The sequence below is a fragment of the Aquarana catesbeiana genome, linkage group LG10 (genome assembly GCF_042186555.1).
Source record: "Aquarana catesbeiana isolate 2022-GZ linkage group LG10, ASM4218655v1, whole genome shotgun sequence".
Taxonomy (NCBI): domain Eukaryota; kingdom Metazoa; phylum Chordata; class Amphibia; order Anura; family Ranidae; genus Aquarana; species Aquarana catesbeiana.
In genome coordinates this window covers 141,383,395-141,393,614 of record NC_133333.1, presented here as the reverse complement: position 1 = coordinate 141,393,614, position 10,220 = coordinate 141,383,395, and the positions used below count along the sequence as shown (strand labels likewise).

Here is a 10,220-nt window from a genome sequence, read left to right as displayed (position 1 = left end):
CATAAAGTAGAAGTGAACTTTTCGTGTGTGTGAGTTTTACCATAATCAGCTTAAAAGTTTGCATAGAACCACACCCTATAATATATTGTGGTTAAGCCGAATTTGTGTCAGCAATTCATTAGCTATTTATTTTTATCTAGTCAAGCAGCCTAACTCTTGATAAGAAAGTACTGAGTGTAAGTTTTGTAAAACCCTTAGACGTGTATTTTTACTGGTATATATGCTACCATTGTATTCAATAAAAGTCAGAGATCTTATGAACACACACTTAAGCCTGTTTCCCGTGTATCATTTGGTTTCTCTCGGATCCAAGGGTCCCGGTGGTCTGCCTGCATAAACCAGGGTGGGCTTCAAGGTGTACAATTCCTTTCAGAAATTGGGGGCTCATCCCGGAAAAGCAAGCATCCTTGGTAAGTAAAACATTTGTTTTATTTTGACTAATTATTTTTCTTGCCTCAGCTCCGATAAAGATTTAGTCCTTTAAAAATTATATAGAAAGGAGACATACCACGCCTTAAAGGTCTTTGGGAGACCTGAGTCCTAGAGAGAGGATTCATTAACATTTTGAAAGGTCTTTGGGAGACCTGAGTCCTAGAGAGAAAGGATTCATTAATATTAGACAAAATAGTACTGTAACTCCTTTTGGGAAGGAGAGAGAGTTTATGAGGTAATTACCACTGTGACCCAAACCTCTGTTTGCTTTGTCTTTCTGTCACATAAAAGTATAAGATAATTTGTTGTGTGGAAGAAGCTGTTAGGTAAGACAGCCTCTCGTTCACTTTAATATGGGTCAAAAACATGGTAAAGAGGCTCCACCTCCTCCTAACCCTGGGGAAATTTGTAAGGATTATGTCGCTTGGGTTTGTGGTACTGATTATGAATTTATAAATCCTTGGGTGTCAAATTTAGCAGGGTGGACTGAAACTATGCATAGTAGTGATCCCTTGCCCGAGATGGAGATAATGATGAATTTCGTATGGATATGGTGAAAGATTTATGTCTTGGTGACATGAAGGCTTTCCCATAGTTTTCAGGAGACCCTCAGTGGAATATGAAATACATGAAAGAGGGAGGGGAAAATTGGCTTACATTTGCCCCATACTGGTTTCAGATGGATAATAAGAAACAGAATAAAAAGCAAAGAAATGTTTAACTAATGAAAAGTATGATTTTAAACATAAGAAGAAATCTTAGGTCAAGAGACCCGATCCCACGGCTCCACCATTGCCTTTCTCTTATGTATCCTCACCACCTTATGCCAGTCAGATCGATCCTAGCCTCAGCAAGGATGAGATAGATCTTTTTGCTGGATATCATGCCACCCACCAAAGACCCCCTCCACCAGGGGCCCGACAGGCTCTGCCACAACAACAAGCACTTCCACAGACACAACAGCTAGCGGTACAAACCACACAGGCACCCACCACCCCAAAAAGACAAGCATCACAAGATTCTGAGCATAGTGATAGCACCTCAGAAGGAGCAACAGGGGGCCACACATCAACTACCCAATCCCCTCAATCCTCCCTACTGTTATAGTAGTAAAGGAAGATGAGGAAGATGATTTTAATATGATAGAAACTACAAAGAAAATTGGGGCAGCTATTTTAAATGCATGAATTCCCGATAGAACAAGGAGTGGAAAGAAATATGGGATGGATGCAGATGTACATGGTGTCAGCATGCATGCTCCTTTTTGACTATAGCTAATGATATGCTTAAAAAGGTGATAGACATTGAGGGCATCAATCGAATAATTAAACATTGTCCTAAACCCACTCAATCGTCATCCGCTACATTGAGTTATTTGAAAAAAGCTTGTAATGGCAGAAACTATACACAAGAAGATATGCGGTTGATTGTTGAAAGGGGTTATCGGACATACATCTGCTTTTGATTGGACAAAGATTTCCAGTATTAATGATATACAGGGCAATGCTGTCCGTGCAGATCAATATAACTTAAATACATCAGCTGGAAGGACCATAATGTGGACCCAATTAGAAACAGAATTTAAAATTGCCTTTAAAGATAGAACCTCCCTCCCCACTGCCATAGCTTGTAAACAGAAATCTGGAGGAAGTGTGTTAGAATTTTGGAAAAGATTCATGGATGTATGGACTCAGGAGGCTGGATTATCCACACTGCCAAACATGCATAGTTTGATGATCCAGACTTTCATTAGCAACTTAAACCACAACATGGTTTAATGGTAAAGCAGATGATTTCTGATTGGTCCACAAAATCATTAGGGGACTTTCAGAAAGCACTGACTGAAAAGGACACAGCAAGTTGCTTTTGATATACTGAAGGATAAAGCTACAGGTGCTCTTCTTCAAGGGGATTCAACTCAACAGGATATGAGACCCCAGGATAATTCTGGGAATGGGAGGCAGGAAGGGGTAGAGGAAGAGGCAGAGGGAGAGGACGAGGGAGAAGTTTTTCCCAAGGCCCCCCTCCCTCCAGAACCAGATGCTTCAATTGTGGAGCTGAAGATCACTGGAGGAATCAATGTCCTTATGAGATTTATGACCCATATAATCAACAGCCCTTGAATAATACCAATCCTGGTCCTCAAAGATCCCAGCATCAACCAGCTCCTGGCCCAAGGTTTCCAATCCAGTGGACCCAACCGAAACAACAATGAAGCTGCCAGAAGGTGATATCCCAGCATTTCCTCTTGTGTCTCACACCTTTGGTGACCAACCTCTAGTGACCCTACGTGTAAATGGGTTACCGATCCTGTTTCTTCTTGACACCGGGGCGACCCGGAGTACTTTTAGCCAAGATTATTATAGAGGTGAGACCACAAATGCTGAGCCTTCAATTGGAATTAATGGAATTCTCACCAAGACCTACAAAACACCTCCCCTCACGATTGTAGATGATGAACATGGGTCTGTAATAATCTATCACAGTTTTAGGATCATACCAAATTGTCCAGTGAATCTCTTGGCTTGCTGGGAAAATTGGGTATGAAGATAATAATGTCCCCAAGTGGCGGCCTTACTGTCTATTCAAACAAGGTCCCCATCGTGCCCATTTTGGCCCTAAGTAATGAAGTACCAACAGAAAAATTCCCAAAAGATTTACAAAATGCCTGGTCAGATGGGTCTTTGGCCATGGGTCTCCTGTACCCCATACAAAGCCACCTTCAAACCTTGGGCATAACCCATATACCACAAACAATACCCTTTGTCAAAATAAAATGAGGACGGAATTGCTCCCATGATGGAACATTTCCTTAAACAAGGAATTTTAAAGGAAACAATTTCACCTTACAACACTCCTTTAAATCCAGTCAAAAAGCAGGATGGCAGTTATAGGTTTGTTCAAGACCTTAGGGCCATAAATAATCTTGTAGTGCCCATAGCACCTATAGTACCTGATGTGCCATCACTCCTTACTTCCATACCATCCGATGCAGTCCGCCTATCAGGTGCGATGTTGGTGTCTCAGGACGGATTGCGGCTCTCAGTACTCCGGGATGTCACTATCACTGCACTCTACAGTAGAGTGCAGTGATAGTGACATCCCGGAGTACTGAGAGCCGCAATCCGTCCTGAGACACCAACATCGCACCTGATAGGCGGACGATTTGGAACACGCCAGGTCGGAGACGCTGGATACATCAGCTGTGTTGGATGCCATACTCCACGGTCCCCACAGAGGGCTCAATCTGCTCACATGTAATGGGGCGTACACACGGTCGGACTTTTCAGCTACAAAAGTCCGACAGCCTGTCCGACAGACTTTCGACGGACTTTCGACGGACTTGCGGCGGACTTTCTAACGAACAGACTTGCCTACACACGATCACACAAAAGTCCGTCGAATTCTTACGTGATGACGTACACCGGACTAAAATAAGGAAGTTGATAGCCAGTAGCCAATAGCTGCCCTAGCGTGGGTTTTTGTCCGTCGGACTAGCATACAGACGAGCGGATTTTTCGACCGGACTCGAGTCCGTCGGAAAGATTTGAAGCATGTTTCAAATCTAAAGTCCGTCGGATTTGAGGCTGAAAAAGTCAGTTGAAAGTCCGGAGAAGCCCACACACGATCGGATTACCAGCCAGCTTTAGTCCGTCAGCGTCCGTTGGACTTTTGTAGACGAAAAGTCCGACCGTGTGTACGCGGCATAAGACCTTGCTAATAGGGAGGTCCACCATTTAGGGTAAGGGTCCACCTTTAATATTTTTGGATCTGCTGAGAATCTCATCTATACATTCCTCTCTTCTCCATTCATCTATGTGGGTGATGACCTGATGGATCGTGGATGCCTTCTCCTACTTTCATGAAGTGGACATATACTCATGGAATTTTTCTTCTGTCATTCAGTCTATGGATTATATTCACTATTTTTCACGTTTTCTCACTATTGATAAGTTTGGCTTGTTTAGTGATATACTAATGCGATCACTTATTTAGTGCTTGATACACTCGAGCCGTTTATATACATGTGTTTTTGCACATTAGTGCACATTTCATTTGGGATATTTTATCCATGGCACTTTGATTTATGCATATGTAATTAACTTTACTCTATTTGTTTCAATATGATCAGATTTGCATACAGATTATGAGCGCACTTATTTGGTTTTATAAAGATAATGTTACGCCAAGTAAATTGATGCCCAACGTGTCACGCTTCAAAATTGCGCCCGCTCGTGGAATGGGGTCAAACTTTTACCCTCAAAAATCTCCATAGGCGACGTTTAAAAAATTCTACAGGTTGCATATTTTGCAGTACAGAGGAGGTCTAGGGCTAGAATTATTGCTCTTGCTCTACCGGTCACAACGATACCTCACACGTGTGGTTTGACCACCGTTTTCATATGCGGGCGCTACTCGCGTATGCGTTCGCTTCTGCGTGTGAGCTCATCGGGACGGGGTTTTTTTTTTTTTTTTATTTATTTTTATTATTTATTTTACATTATTTTATTTATTTTTACACTGTTTTAAAAAAAAAAATTGTGTCACTTTTATTCCTATTACAAGGAATGTAAACATCCCTTGTAATAGAAAAAAGCATGACAGGACCTCTTAAATATGAGATCTGGGGTCAAAAAGACCTCAGATCTCATATTTAGACTAAAATGCAATAAAAAAAAAAAAAAGTAATTTAAAAAAATGACATTTGAAAAAATGTGCCTTTAAGAGGCGTGGATGGAAGTGACGTTTTGACGTCGCTTCCGCCCAGCAGTGTCATGGAGATGAGTGGGCGCCATCTTAGCCTCACTCGTCTCCAGTCACAGCACGGAGAAGGATGCGATCGTCTCTGCCACTACCGACGGCTCCGGTAAGCGGCGGAGAGCACCGGATCGCGGTGGGAGGGGGGGCCCCTCTCCCGCCACCGATAAAAGTGATCTTGTGGTGAATCTGCTGCAGGGACCACTTTTATCTGAAAGCCGGCCACCGCACGTTGTTATGGCAGCTGGCTGCTGCCATAACAACGATATACCCCTTCAAAGTTTGGACGTACATCGTCGTGCGGCGGTCAGCAAGTGGTTAAGACAGCAATGGAAACGGCCTCTGGCCTCGGATTGCCCAATTATGGCAAGATGTTTCACATGTTTGCCAGGGACAATTGTAAAACAATGATGAGAGTCCTAGCGCAGGAACACGGAGGAAAACTCTGCCCTATTGCATTTTTTTCAAGAGTGGTGCCAATGTCAGTACAGGCCATGCCAGTGTGTTTAAGAGATTTGGCATCCTGTGCTGTGGTAGTAGAAATGGCTACTTGTTTTACTCTAGGACATCCAACCACCTTACATACTTATAATGTATTCATTTCGTTGAAAAATATTCATACCCAACATATGTCAGCCCAAAGATTGAGCGGATACGAGGTTATTCTCCTCTCAAATCCAAATCTCAAAATAAAATATGCTTCACCTACTTCAGGCCCAGCCCCGATCTTAAATGCAATACTAGGTTTAAAAGGAGAAGAGGATGAGAGAGTTCCTCAACATGAGTAGTGCACTGAAATAATCCACCAGGACACATCTCCACATGCAGATATGTCTTCCACTGCAATCCCTGGGGCACAAAATGTTTTTGTTGATGGTTCTTGTTCTAGACCATATGACAACACATATCATGAAGGATATGCTGTAGTCCAGTTGCCTGATGTAGTGCTCGAAGCAAACCCAGTCCCAATTCAATCAGCACAGGCTGCAGAACTGATTGCCCTTACAAGAGCATGCCAGCTCTTTGAAGGACAAGTTGTGAACATTTATACTGATTCCAAATACGCATTCAGTGTATGCCATGATTTTGGTATTATCTGGTTAAAAAGAGGGTACATAGTAGCAGATGGCAAATCAATTTCACATTCAACATTAGTGTCCAGCCTTTTGGAAGAGATAAAATTGCCTCGCTCTATAGCCATGATGATGATGTTTCAAAAGCAAATGCCTTAGCTGATAAAGCAGCAAAGGAAGCAGCTTCTAAACAAGAAGCTACCATATAAATGCCATCACTTGCACCTGAAATGCCCCTCTTAGACCAAAACTTGTCAGTTCTTCAGACATATGCTACAGACACAGATATTAAACAATGGAATATTGCAGGAGTGCATAAAAGCCCAGATACTGACTTGTCTGTCAAGAGGGGAGACCATGTATACCTGTAGCTAGTGCACCTTTATTTATTTCTCAGTATCATGGGGTAGGGCACAGAGACTGGCAGGTCACATGTGAATTATTGGTTAATGAACTCTTTATCCCTGGTCTTCCCTCTTTGGTCAAATCATATGTTGCCAGATGCATCACATGCATCCAAAACAACCCAAGAATTCCACACAAGGCAAAACATGAACACCTTACATATCCATCCACACCTTTTACACATTTACAGATTGACTTCACCCATATGCCTAAATTAGGTAAAAGACAGGAATATTTACTTGTGATAGTAGACATGTTTTCCAGATGGACAGAAGCATTTGTAACCACAAAAAAGATGCACAAACAGTTGAAAAAATCCTCATGCAGGAAATTATCCCTAGATGGGGATGCCTGCTCCAAATAAATTCTGATAATGGTCCTGCCTTTATTTCAAAAGTGTGCCAAGATTTAGTGAAAGCACTTAAAAATGATTGAAAATTTCATATACCTTACCACCCGAAAAGTTCAGGTATTGTTGAGAGAATGAACAGAACCATTAAAGATAAAATAAGAAAAGCAACAGGAGGCACATATAATAAGTGGCAGAAAGTCCTATCAGCAGTTTTGGCTGAAAAAAGAATGACCCCCTCTAAGAAAACAGGATATTCTCCATTTGAGGTCCTTATGGGTAGGCCATTTCCCACCCCATGGGCCAGACAACCACTTATGTTAGAAAAAGGGGACCTAGAAGAATTACAGGGAGACTATATTAGGAAACTCATTGGAACTCTGGGCAGAGTTGAAAGAAATGTTGCTCGCACCTCTCCTTTCTCTTCACAGGAACCTACACACCCTTTCCAGGTAGGAGACATAGTGGTGGTCCAACAGCTGAATTGTAATAAGAAGCAAGAGTCCCCGTTCAGACCCCCGACCACTGTGATCGCAGTCACACGTACCGCAATCATGGATTCATGCCAGTCTTGTCAAGAAGGTGAACCAAACACCTAAGAAGCAAGATAAAGCACAGAGAGGTGAAGCAGGTTGTACAAATCCTCGACCAGTGAGTGAAGCAGGTGGTCAAGACTCTGAAAAAGATGACCTCGCTTATTGCACCACAGACTTCTGGCAAGACATTTTGCCTCCTGCTCCTAATCTCTCTGATAGTGTTCCTACCTACATGGATAATAACTAGTTGTATTTATCATCCTGAGGACTTGGGAGCCCTTAAAAGCATATGTGTGTCACCCAATAACACCATTGATAATACACATACCAGACACAAGAGAGATACACAATCAGATAATGAAGGAGTTAAAATTGATAGTTTTACAGACAAAATGTTGCTACTGAAATACAAATATAATTATGCCCAGAAATCAGGGTATGAGAAATATTGGATATGTAGTAAACTGCATCCTAGCACAGCCCGTATTCCCCTTATGGCTGTACCTTTAAATATCATCCTTTTTTTAAATGGAACTCCTCCCGTTGTTTTAACCAACATATCAAGTTTATATGTAAGCAACATCGTTACTTTTCCAACAATGGGTAGAAGTCATTCCCCTGACTGGTGTTTTAAGTAAGTAATTTTTAATGACTTAAGAGGGGATTGTAATAGAATAAACAATTGACTCCATCTTAGATTCTCTTGCATTCACATAAAGTAGAAGTGAACTTTTCCTGTGTGTGAGTTTTACCATAATCAGCTTTAAAGTTTGCATAGAACCACACCCTATGAGATATTGTGGTTAAGCCGAATTTGTGTCAGCAATTCATTAGCTATTTATTCTTATCTAGTCAAGTAGCCTAACTCTTGATAAGAAAGTACTGAGTGTAAGTTTTGTAAAACCCCTGGACATGTATTTTTACTGGTATATATACTACTGTTGTATTCAATAAAAGTCAGAGATCTTATGAACACACACTCAAGCCTGTTTCCCGTGTCACATTTGGTCTCTCACGGATCTGAGGGTCCCGGTGGTCTGCCTGCATAACCCAGGGTGGTCTTCAAGGTGTACAATTCCTTTCAACAACAACAGAAGCCATTTTTAAAAAAAACTTCCTAAAGCAGACCATGAACCCTAAGAAGATATAGGTGTTATTGATACTCACTGAAAATATACCTATACCAGCCGTGGAGGTAACTTGAATGTCATTGGAATTGTGGATATAAAGCAATTATCCTAAACCAAAGCCTCAATTAAAAAAAAAAAAGTCAAGTTTTTATTTTTGAGACACATCTAATAAAATTTTTAAGAAGCAGAGAAGTATCAAAGCACAGACATAAATAAGAGAACACAAAAGGGGTTAATGTAAAACAATACTTTTAAAATCCTTGTGAATAATAAATAAGGAAAAGCAAACAGAAATAATGGTATTAGTAATTAAATATCCTTCATAATAGATAAAGAATAAGAATAAGTTTTGTGTAAAGTCCGAGCTCAAGTTTGGACCAAACATTCATTGTTCAGATTAAATCCAAACTTTCTGGATGTTTGGTGGGAATGATTCCAATGAATGTCCCATAATACATTGCAAACAATCATCATTGGTAAAGATCTTGCACGTGCAAGACTTTGGTCACTGATAGTTTTGTCCAAAGGCCCAGCTCACACACTATAAAAAGCTGCTCTTTCAGCAACCCTCTGTCAGTGTGTTGAGAATTTAGCATGAGGGACAGCTGACAGTAGAAGGTAGAGCTGGCCCTCCTGTACTGGGCCCAACCCCATCAGTTCAGCAGGGGTTCCAGGGGAAGAGAGGGGACCCTTTAAATACATTTGGGGTCATGGTTCCCAACTATAAAATAAAAGTTCACCAAGCCCCATTAGTTCAGCAGCAGGGACCGTGGACAGAGAGGGAACCATTTGCTCATTTTCGGCAGGCAGAAAAATCATTCACACTGTGGCTCTAAACACTTGAATTAAAGTTCCAGCCTCTTCTATGTAAACCTGCTGAAGCAGGCTGGAACTTTAATTTGTCCGGAGGATTACTCCCAAAAAAGAGTAAATACTCTCCTCTCTATCTATGGCCCCTGCTGCTGAACTGATAGGTCCTGGGGAACTTTTATTTATTTGCTGGGAACCATGGATGATGGGATAACTAGGGACTGTAAATCAGTGGGGGGATCATGTCAGGCAGGCTGTATGGGGCCACACGATTTCTAATGGTTGTGGTGCACAGTGTTATATATAGTACAATATATTAGTGCAATTTGATCAAAATGGTCCTTTTTAGAACTAATTTTCTTTCTTTTTTGTGGCAAGTTATGTTGCTGTGTTACTGCTGAACCCCTTCCTTTTTTTTGTGGGAGTTTAATTTTTTTTTACCATGCAGCTATGAGGGGTGAGAGGAGGAGAAGCAGACATTCAGTGGCTGCAGGAGAAAAATGCAGGGCATCGGTTCCGCTATATGCCATTGCCCCCACCACCCCTCCCATCCAGCCTGGTGCTAGGTGTTTTTTAAAGTCATCAATTGCCAAGACTGCCAGCTCCTGCTGCTTGCCGCTACTCTTCTCCTGCCGGGCAAGGTAAGCTCGACACCTGAGTGAGCCTAACATGTGTCCTACTGTAACAATGCATCTCTTATCACACTGCCCCCATTGCACTGCCCCCA

At 41.7% G+C, this 10,220-nt stretch overlaps 1 long non-coding RNA gene across 1 annotated transcript; it reads left to right on the top strand.

Moving 5' to 3' along the window:
- Positions 1 to 315: 315 nt before the first annotated feature.
- LOC141110071 (uncharacterized) lies at positions 316 to 8,530 on the top strand. Its single transcript, XR_012236233.1, has 2 exons — positions 316 to 410; positions 7,449 to 8,530. It is a non-coding gene; the product is annotated as an uncharacterized lncRNA (long non-coding RNA).
- Positions 8,531 to 10,220: the final 1,690 nt, after the last annotated feature.